This window comes from Petaurus breviceps, unplaced genomic scaffold, assembly GCF_028583685.1.
Source record: "Petaurus breviceps papuanus isolate PSGF00001 unplaced genomic scaffold, PetGlider_PUasm1.0 90925, whole genome shotgun sequence".
In the NCBI taxonomy this organism is placed as follows: domain Eukaryota; kingdom Metazoa; phylum Chordata; class Mammalia; order Diprotodontia; family Petauridae; genus Petaurus; species Petaurus breviceps.
The window spans coordinates 24,523,188-24,534,972 of NW_027187380.1; the positions used below are offsets into that span (position 1 = coordinate 24,523,188).

Genomic DNA, 11,785 nt, shown 5'->3' on the forward strand with positions numbered 1-11,785 from the left:
GTATGTGTATATAAATATATATGTGAGGGTGGGCATATGTATTTTCATATATACATAGACAGAGGGCACAGAATGAGTTTAACATGAAGGAATGATATCTAATAAAATTAAGAGAGGAGTGTGGAATTTATTGGGAGGAGAAAGGAGGAGATAGATTAGGGTAAATTATCTCCCATAAAAGAAGCAAGAGAAAACTGTTAAAAAGGAGGGAAGAACAGGAAGGTGAAAGGGAATGAAACAACCTTATTCTCATTGAATCTGGCTTAAGGAGGGAATAACATACATACTCAATTGGGTATCTATAATAGTAATGGAATTTAAAGATCCCCCTGTATTGGCTTGGTTTTTGGATTGATTGTGTTAAAACCCAGAGCTTGTGAATCCCACTTGTGGGATGGACTTGTTGACATTAAAAGAGAGGGCTGAACTGGGAGGAGCTGGTGACGTGAATTTAGAGAGGCACAAGACAGAGAGAGGCAGAAGAATTTTTTGGAAGCAGCATCATGGAGGCAGAAATGGAGGGGATTGCTGAGGGCCAGTTCAAACTGCCCAGGACTTTCAAGAGCTGCCACCCAGAGCTGCCAAGGACTGAGGAGACATCGCTGTTATGCTGGTACTTTGTCTGCTTTGATGTTGTTTTGCCAGATTCGTACACTGGTGAAAGACAGTCCTATTGTTCCAGAGGTTCTGGAACCTGGCTGTTGGTTCAGGGGTCCTGAGACTGTTCTGCAGACAGAGAGTAAATTGTACCCACTGGTGAAGGCCAGTGCTGTTGTTGCAGAGGTCATGAAATCTTGCTGTTGGTTCAGAAGCCCCAAAGAAGTATTTTCTTGTTGTATGTTTACATAAATCCTGGAAGAGGGTTTTGCTAATGTTTTCAGGGGTCCTAGGACTGTTCTGCAGACAGAGAATGAATTAATAGGGACACTAGCAATGTATCTTGTGGCCTTGATAAGCTTTGTCTCCCCAGGAACAAAGATTGCTGAGAACTTGCCTCGGGTCAAGATGAAGAAAAGACCTCTCTTTGGGTATTAAATGCTGTGCTTAAGCTTGTTGTAACTCTGGGGTAGATGGCCTTTTCAGTTGTGATGCAAGGGTGGGAAAGTTTTGACTCTTTTGTGTTCTGTGACTGATCAAATGAATGTACTTTATTTATGATTGGAAACTAATCTCCATTTGAGAAGAGGGACTTTCTGATTGACTAAATGAATGTATTGCCCAGGGATGGAGCAGTACTTCGTTGAATTACACTTGCTGTATTTTGAATTATGATATATTTTTATTTTCTCTCTTCTTAATTTGTCACTGAATAAAATGGAGAGCAGCTATGCTGGTATTTTGAACCTTGGGAAGTTGCCTTTGCTTGGCATTACAGTATCTTTACCCTAAAGGAAAATTGGGGGGGGGGGGGGGGTAGAGGATAGGAACAGGGGATGATAGAAGTGAGGGCAGACAGGGCAGAGGATAGTTAGAAGCAAACATTTTTGAAAAGGGATAGAGACAAAAGAGAAAATGGAATAAGTGGGGGGCAGGATAGGATGGAGGGAAATATAGTTGGTCTTTAACAAAATGACAACTATGGAAATGATTTGGGTAACTGCACATGTACAACCTATATTGAATTGCTTGTCTTCCCAGTGAGGGCAGGTGAGGAGAGAGAAAGGGAAAAAATCTGGAACTCAAAGTTTTAAAAACGAATGTTAAAAAAAAAAATGTGTTCTTTACATGCAACTGGGTATAGAGGTCTGTCTTGCCCTAGAAAGTTAAAGGGGTATGATGGGGGAGGAAATAGGGAAGAATGGATTGGGGGAAGGGTTATTCAGTGGGCTTGCTATTTTGGGGTGGGGGGTAGGGGAAAGATGGGGAGAAAAAATTGTAACTCAAAATCTTGTGGAAGTAATGTTGAAAACTAAAAATAAATAAATTTTTAAAAATAACAAAAAAACCCAAATACAACTACAAATATATTTCTAAAACAGTTTCATCAACAGAAGAAAGAATAGAGCACAAGTCCTGGAGTCAGGAGGAACTGAGTTCAAATCTGGCCTGGGCAAGTAACTTAACCTTGATTGGCAAAGAAAGAAGGAAGTGATGGAGTACCTGGGGTCTAGATCAATTTGTGAAACCAACTTGTAAAACCAGTCTGTGAAGTTGTAACTGCAACTTGTCCTTTTCCACCCTTGAGCTCTGCCCCTTCTCCCTATCCCACACTCCACCTAGGCAACACCCTGTGTGACCCCTTTGTTCTTACTTAATCTCTTCATTTCTTCTGGGCCTGGCCCACACCCTCCTTTGTCCTTGCCTCTGACCTGGCCCAAATCTTATCCAAACTATCTATTCACATGCTCCTCTTGGTCAGGTCTGACCTTTGTCTATGCATTGAGGCCCTTCCCATCAGGTCAGCCCTGACAATGGCAGCCCTACCCTTTAAAGGTAAAAGCATGTACCCCTCTCACTTGCAGGTCCCCTAAAGGACTCTTGCCCACTTCTCATGAAAGCGTAACAATAAACTTCTACAACTCTCACTCCAATTAAGCCTGAGACCTTGAATTCTTTCCAGATGCCCTTGCAGGTTTCCTGGTCTTGGATGAGATCAGAGTTCCTGCTGAACATATTGGGATCCCGTCCCCCATCAGAAGTACAGAATGAAAGATGGAAGGAGAGATGGAAAGAAAGAGGGAAGAAAGAAGGAAGAAAGGAAAGATAGCTCAATGAACTTCACATGAAACAAAAAAAAACAATCATTCAAAAACCTCAAATAGCATAAAAATAAAAATTCTGAAAATAAAACATTGAATTGATAAATATAGTTAAGAGCTGTTTTTTTCTTAAAAGGACTAACAAAAAATGATTAACCACAGATGTATTTAAAAAGCAAATTAAATGACTAAAATTAAAAATGAAAAGGATATCATAATAAATAGAAAAAGGAGCTGAAACTTTTTATTAGATCACATGCCAAAAAAAGGAATAAATGCGATAAAAATAAGAAATTTTTACAAAATACAACATACATAAGGGAGGCTAGGTGGTACAGTGGATAGAGCACAGTCCCTGGAGTCAGGAGGACCTGAGTTCAGATCCAGCCACAGATACTTAACAACTAGCCATGTTGCCTTGGGCAAGTCACTTTAACCCCAACTGCCCTACCTTCTCCCCTCCAAAAAAATAAATAAATAAACAAATAAACTAATGTCAGAAAGAGAAAGCAACTTAACTAGAGATGAATTTATGACTAAAAAATCCAGGCCAAATGGATATATACATGAACTCTAACAAATATTCAAAATACAATTAATTCCAATATTATATAAATTATTTGCAAAAAAAAAGGATCAATTCAACCAAAATCTTTCTGATACACATACTGTTGTTATATAAACCAAGAAGAGAAAGAAAATATAGGCCCATTTATTTAATGGTAACATAATATTGATGAAAATATTGAAAAATGAGGGTATAGCAACACATTAAAAAGACTGCTGGCTGTGATCATGTTGGATTTATTTCAGGACTTCAGGGTTTACTAGATCAATATTAAGAAAACCATAAATATAAGAGGTAATACTAAAGACAAATAAAGACAGAGTGAACAACTGGAGAAATATCAATTGCTCATGGATTGGCCAAGTCAATATAATAAAAATGACAATTATGCCTAAATTAATTTTCTTATTCAGTGTCATGCCAAACTACCAAAAAACTATTTTGTTGACCTTGAAAAAAGTAAAAAAAAATTAGGAAACGACAATAATTGACATCATAAGGTAATCAATGATCAGTATCAATCAATGATCAAAACAATCTGGTACTGACTAACAAATAGAGTGGTGGATCAGTGGAAAAGATTGGAGACATGATACACAGTAATAAATGACCATAGATCAAAATCTCATACCATATACCAAGATAAGGGCAAGATAGATAAATGATTTAGACATAAATGGTGATATCATATGTAAATTAGAGGAGTGTAGAAAAATGTACATGGTAGATCTACACATAAGGGAAGAGTTTATGACTAAAGAAGAGATAGAGAGGTTCGTGTGAATTAAATAGATAATTTTGGTCACATGAACTTTAAAAACCTTTTTATCAAAAATGAAATTAATGCAGCCATAATTAGAAGGAAAACAGGATACTGGGAAAATAATTTTACTGGATCTTTCTCTGATAAAGGACTCAAATATATCAGAATGAGTCAAATTTATAATTGTGTTCATATAGTTCCTGGTATTATCTTGACAGGTAGACTCAAGTATTTTATACTTTCCACAGTTATTTTAAATTCTCTTTCTTTCTCTTCCTGATGGATTTTGTTGGTAATATATAGAAATACTAATGATTTATGTGGGTTTATTTTATATCAACTCTCCTAAAATTGTTGCTTCAAAAAGTTTTTAATTTATTTTCTAGTGTTCTCTAAGTATACTATCATATCACCTGCAGAGTGATAGTTTTGTTACTTCGTTGCCTATTTTTATTCCTCCAATAAATTTTTCTTGTGTTATTGTCATAGTCAGCATTATACAATATTGAATAATAGTGGTAATAATGGATGTTATTTACTCACCCCTAATCTTAATGGAAAGGTTTTAAATTTATCCCCATTAGATAATATTTGCTCTTGGTTTTAGATAGATATGGCTTATTTTAAGAGAGACTCCATGGATTCTTGGGCTTTCTAGTGTTTTTAATAGGAATGTACATGTTTAGAGACATAAATTTTCCCCTAAGTACTATTTTGGCTCCATCTCACAAATTCTGGCATGTTGTCTTGCTGTCATTCTCTTTTATGAAATTGTTTCTAGGATTTGTCCTTTGACCCATTCATTCTTTAGTATTAGATTATTCTTTCTAATTAATTTTTAATCTTTGCTTCCATGGCCTTTGTTAAATATAATTTTTATTTTGTTATGGTCTGAGAATGGGTATATTTAATATTTCTGCCTTTCTGCATTTAGTGTGAAGTTTTTATGTTCTAATTTATTGTCAGTTTTTGTGAAAGTACCATATACCATTGAGAAAAGGTATATTTCTTTCTATTGCCATTCAATTTTCTTCTGAGGTCTATCATATTGAACTTTTCTAAGATTCTATTCAACTCCTAAATTTCTTTCTTATTTATTTTTGCTTTTTTTTTTCTTTTGGAAGGGCAATTGGGGTAAAGTGACTTGCCCAAGGTCATATTGCTGGTTTCCGTTAATTGTCTGAGGCTGGATTTGAACTCAGGTCCTCCTGACTCCAGGGCCAGTGCTCTATTCGCTGCACAATCTAGCCAACCCATCTTATTTATTTTTATGGTTAGATTTATCTAGCTCTGAGAGCAAAATTAACCTTTCCCATGTATTGCCTTCCCATTCCTTACCCCTGGAAACAGACAATCTAGGAAGACAAGTGTGAAAAATGCTTGGAAGTAAGACATATAATAGAAATAACTGTAAAATACTGCAAAATAACTGCAAAATTTATAGAAATAATAATGAGCCTAAATAATTGGATAGGGAATAATTGCTCACTGGATGGGCCATGCCAATATAATAAAAGCAGTCACTTACTACTAGTAACTTAATCAGTGCTATACTAATTAAAAAGAGTTACTTCACAGTGCTATAAAAAGAATAAAATTCATTGGGAAGAATAAAAGATAAGGATTACCAAGCAACAAAATGAGAAGATGATAGGAGATAAAATGGATAATTTTTATCATATAGAATTAAAAGCTCATACACACACAATTAATATCATTTAAAATTAGGAAAAGGGGCAGCTAGGTGGCACAGTGAAGAGAGCACTGGTTCTGGAGTCAGGAGGACCTGAGTTCAAATCCAGCCTCAGACACTTAGCACTTACTAGCCTTGAGACCTTGGGCAAGTCACTTAACCCTAACTGCCCAGCTGTCCCCCCTCCAAAAAGCAAAGTATTAAATAAAATAAGATTAGGAAAAAAACAGTTAACTAAAAAACATCTTTGCAACAAATTTCTCTGATATCCAAGAAATGTACTGAATTGATTTATATATATAAGAATATGGGTCACTCTGGAGGTTGAGCCAAGATGGAGGAGAAAAGGCAGGGATTTGCCTGAGCTCTCCCCAAAACCCTTCAGAACACCTTTAAATAATGCTCTAAACTAAATTCTGGAGTGGCAGGACCACAAAAAGACAGGATCAAATAACTTTACAACCAAAGACAACTTAGAAGGTTAGCAGGAAAGGTCTGTCACATCAGGGTTAGAATGGAATAGTCTAGTACAGGCTGCATTAGCACAGAACAGGCAACAATAAGCCAGGAGCAGGCCTTGGAAATGACAGAATCAGCAGCAGCGGTGATTGCCCCCAGAGCTCTCAGCCCACAGACAGGAAAGGGGCTGAACTATTGGTTAGAAGGAGATTATAAGATCCTTACTGACATTGGGGGCAGGACTCTGTTACATTGCCCATACTCAGATCTGGGTCATGGTGCTGGGTGGCAGTCACAGAGAGAGGAGGAACACTAGTTCTGGTGAGCTTGTGGCTACAGTGGAACAGGGATCCTCATCACCATTCCAGAGCAGAAAAGTGCTTATGATTGTTCAACAGATCAGAACACAGGCTAGGAGAGTAGTAAACACACCTCTCCTTAGATTATACCACTTTGGAAGAACTGAAAACTTACAAGCAAAGCCCACTTTAGCAAAGAGTTAAAAATTAAAACAGACTAGAAAATGAACAAGCAATGTGAAAAAAAATTATGACCATAGATTACTATAGTGACAAGGATGAACAAAACACACACTCAGAAAAAGACAACAAAGACAAAACTCTTACATCCAAAACCTCTGAGGAAAGAAAAAAAGAATTGGTCTCAGGCCATAGAAGAGCTCAAAAAGAATTCGAAAAGTCAAGTAAGATAAGTAGAGGAAAAATTGGGAGGAAAAATGAGAGTGATGCAAGAAAATCACGAAAAAACAGTCAACAGCTTGGTACAGGAGGTACAAAAATATTGAAGAAAACAGCAGCTTAAAAAAAAAAAGGAAACAGGCTACATGGCAAAAGAGGTACAAAAAATCCGGTGAGGAGAAGAATGCCTTGAAAGACAGAATTGGTGAATGGAAAAAGGCATACAAAAAGTTCCTCTGAAGAACTCCTTAAAAAGCAGAATTGACCAAATGGAAAAAGAGGCAGAAAAATTTGAGGAAGGGAAAAAATCCTTAAAAAGAAGAATTGGCCAAATGTAAAAGGAGGTAAATATTCACTGAAGAAAATAATTCCTTAAAAATTAGAACAGAGCAAGTGCAAGCTAATGACCTTATGAGACAAAACAAAACCAAGAATGAAAAAATAAAAGAAAATGTGAAAAATCTCACTGGAAAAACAACTGATTTGGGGCGGCCAGGTAGCACATCGAGTAAGAGCACTGGCTCCAGTGTCAGGATGACCTGGAGATCGAATCCCGGGCTCAGACACTTAGCACCCACCCAGAAACACCTGGCCGTGTAACCTTGAGCAAGTTACTTAACCCAAATTGCTTAGGGGCAGCCAGGTGGCTCAGCCAGTAAGAGCACCGGCTCCAGTGTTGGGATGACCTGGAGATCAAATTCCAGGCTCAGACACTCAGCACCACACCCAGAAATAACTGGCTGTGTAACCTTGAGCAAGTTACTTAACCCTGATTGCTAAAAATAAAATAAAATAACTGACTGGAAAACAGATCCAGGATAGATTATTTAAGAATTATTGGACTACCTGAAAGCCATGATTAAAAAAAGATTCTAGACATCATCTTTCAAGAATCTACCAAGAAAAACTGCCCTGATATTCTAGAAATGGGGTAAAACAGAAATGGAAAGAATCTACTGATCACCTTCTGAAAGAGATCTCAAAATAAAAACTCCCATGAATGATAGCCAAATTCCAGAGCTCCTAGGTCAAGGAGAAAATACTGCAAGGAGTCAGAAAAAACATGATTCAAGTATCATGGAGACACCGTCAGGATAACAAAAGATTTATCAAGATCAAAGGACTTGGAATATGATTTTCTGAAAGGCAAAGAGCAAGAATTACAACTAAGAATCACCTACCCAACAAAACTGAGTATAATCCTGGGGGGTGGGGGTAGGGAGAAGGGACATGATAAAATAGGGGACATTTTTTTTTAATGCTTTATTAACTTCTGATTTACATCATACATTTCTGTCAGATTTTGAGTTACAAATTTTCTCTCCATTTTCCCCATACCCACCACCCAAAAATAGCAGTCCCACAGGATATCCCTTCCTCCAATCTGTTCTCTCCCATATTTTCTCCCATACCGCTTTCGACTTTTCCAGAGGATCTCTATGCCTCAGTGCCTGTATATCTTATTTCCCAATTACATGTAAGATGGTATTAAAAATAATATATATTACATATATATATATACATACATAGTTGAATATTTTATTTTAAAAATTTCAATTGCAGATTCATTCCCTTCCTTCCTTGTCACCCACCCTTGCTGGGAAGATAAGCAGTTCAGTATAGGTTGTACATGTGTGGCTAATGCAAAACCATAACATAGTAGATACATTGTAAAAGACTGACTATATTTCCCTCCCTCCCATCCCACCTCCCACTTGTTCTATTTGCTACTTTGATCCTGTCCCTTTTCAAAAGTGGGTGCTTCCAACTTCCCTCTCCCCCAGGCTTCTCTCCCTCCGATCATCCCTCCTCTCATTCCCTTCCCCCACTACTCTCCTGGAGGGTGAGATACCCTATTTTGTGCGTTATTTCACTCCCTCCTCAAGCCAGTTTCAATGGGAATAAGGTTGACCCATTCCCTTTTGCCTTCCTATTCTTCCCCTCCATTGTAACTATTTTCCCTTGCCTCTTCTATATGAGATAGTTTACCCCATTCTGTCTCTCCCCATCTCCTCTCATTATATTCCTCTCTCACCTCTTAATTTCACCTTTTAAGTGCCATCCCTTCCTGTTAAATTGGTCCTGTGCCCTCTATCTATGTATACCTGTAAACATATATACACACATTCACATATGTATTCACATGCCCATATACCCTCATATATAGATATATATGTATATATATACATGTGTGTATGTGTGTTTCTATTCCCTTCAACTACTGAGAAAAGTTTCATAAGTTACAATTATTGTTTTTCTATGTAGAATGTTAATACTTCAACTTTGATAAGTTCCTTATGATTTCTTTTCCCTGTTTACCTTCTCATGCTTCTCTTGCTTCTTGTATCTGAATGTCACATTTTCTATTCAACTCTGTTTTTTTCAGCAAGAATGTCTGAAAGTCCTCTATTCCACTGAATGACCATATATTTCCCCTGAAACATGATACTCAGTTTTACTGGGTAGGTGACTCTTGGTTTTAATCCCAGCTAGTTTGCCCTTCAGAATATCATATTCCAAGCCCTTCGATCCCTCAGTGTAAAAGCTGCTAGATCCTGGGTTATCCTGATTGTGTTTCCACAATATTCAAACTGTGTCCTCCTGGATGCTTGTAATATTGTCTCCTTAATCTGGGAATTCTGGAACCTGGCTATAATATTCCTAGGAGTTGTCTTTTTGGGATCTTTCAGGAGGTGATTGGTGGATTCTTTCAACCTCTATTTTACCCTCTGGTACTAAAACATCAGGGCAGTTTTCTTTGAGAACTTCCTGGAGGATGCTTTCTAGGTTCTTACTTTGGTCATGGCTTTCAGGTAGTCCAATAATTTTCAAATGATCTCTCCTGGATCTATTTTCCAGGTCAGTGGTTTTTCCCATGAGATATTTCACATTGACTTCTATTCTTTCATTTGTTTGGATCTGTTTAACAGCATCTTGATTTCTCATAGTCATTAGCTTCCATTTGTTCCAATCTAATTCTGATGCAATGATTCTCTTCAGTGAGCTTTTGAGATTCTTTTTCCATCTGGCAAATTCGACTTTTTAAGGCATTCTTCTCCTCATTGCCTTTTTGAGCCTCCTTTGCCAGTTGAGTCAGTCTGTTTTTTAAGGTATTATTTTCTTCAGTCAGGCTGTTGACTCTCTTTTCATAATTTTTTTTGCATTGTTTTCATTTCTCTTCCCAATTTTTCCTCTACTTCTCTTATCTGCTTCTTAAGGTCCTCTATGACCTGTTACCAGCTTGTATTTTCCTTTGAAGCTTTTGGTGCAGGAGTTCTGACTTCATTCTCTTCCTCCTGTTCCATGCTTTGTTCCTTTTTGTCCCCAAAACAGGAGTCTAATGTTCGAATCTTCTGTCTGCTTTGTTTCCTTTGCCTGCTCATTTTGCCACTCATACTTGACTTCTGGACTTTTTGCCACAGTAGGACTCTGCCAAAAGACAGGGGAGCTTTCGTCCCAAACATTGGGGTTTTCTCAGCTGCTGGAGGTATTAGATGGGTGCCCTCTCTGAGGTCTCCATACACTCTGGGAAGCTGGACACACACCCCAGGACCTCCACCCTAGACTGCAATCCAGATCCAAGCAGGTTAAAGCAAGAGTGATTACCCCTCAAACTGGTGCTTGGTCCCCCTACACTCTGCAGGCCAGGAGCTGAAGCTGCCATGTGGCACTGGCTGGCTATGCCAGCATCTCAGTGGCTTCTTGCCCTGGGGGTAAAAGCCACGCACTCCCACTGACTGGTCCCAAAGTCCAAACTTCACTGACCTCTCACTTTGTCTTTCACATCTATGTGTTGATAAATCTGGAAATGGCCACAGCTGCTGCTGATCTGGAGCCCCTCTGGCTGGTGGCTGGTCAGGCCCACCCTGGGGCTAAACCCTCGGTGTGGGGTTGGGCTCAGCTCCCAGAGCGCTGAGCTGGATTCCTGCCGGTCTGCCGGGCTGTCCTCAGCAGGAGGTTAGCTTCTCTGTGTCATTTTGTGAGTTCTGCAGCTCCAAAGTTTGTTTAGAGTCCCCTTTTCATATGGATTGGGGAAGGTGGAAGCCAAAGCCGCGGGAAGGTTGTGCTTCTACTCTGCCATCTTGGCTCCGCCCCCCGCTGAGTATCTGGGCTTTTTTTTTTTTGATCATGGCTTTCAGGTAGTCCAATAATTTTTAAATTCTCTCTCCTGCATCTATTTTCCAGGTCAGTGGTTTTTCCAATGAGATATTTCACATTGCCTGCTATTTCTTCGTTTGTTTGGAGGGAAGGTTGTGCTTCTATAATAGAGGACATTCTTGATGAAAAGACCACAGCTGAATAGAAAATTTGACTTTCAAATACAAGACTAAAGAGGAACATAAAAAGGTAAATAAGAAAGAAAAATCATGGGGGACTTAAAGGTTAAAATGTTTACATTCCTACATGAGAAGATAATACTCATAACTCTTAAGAACTTTCTCATTATTAAAGGAGTTAGGAGTATATATCAACAGAAGACATAGGTGTAAGGTGTCTTATGACATGAACATAAGCTGCATGAATATGAAGGGATGATATCAAAATAAACAAAATTGAAGGATGAAAAAGAAGGATACAGTGGGAGAAAGGGAAAGGGAGAGGTAGGATGGAGTAAATTATCTCACATAAAAGAGGTCAGAAATAGCTTTTACAATGGAGGGGAAGCTGAGGGATACTCTCATTAAAACCTGGAAAATTTATATAAACTGATACAATATGAAATGAATATAACCTGGTTAGAACATTGCACACAGTAAAGCAATACTGTAAGATGATCAACTGTTGCCCTCCGTCCCTCCTCCTCCCGTCCCCCCCTCCCCACTCACTTTGCGGCAGCACCGACATGCCCACACCCTTTCTCTAGGGAATCACCATGGTGGCTGGAACCCTGTACACATACCCTTA

At 38.4% G+C, this 11,785-nt stretch overlaps 1 protein-coding gene across 11 annotated transcripts in view; it reads right to left on the minus strand.

Moving 5' to 3' along the window:
- The window catches only part of CEP112 (centrosomal protein 112), a 555,671-nt gene that overhangs the window by 393,336 nt on the left and 150,550 nt on the right, over positions 1–11,785 (minus strand). The window lies entirely within an intron of this gene.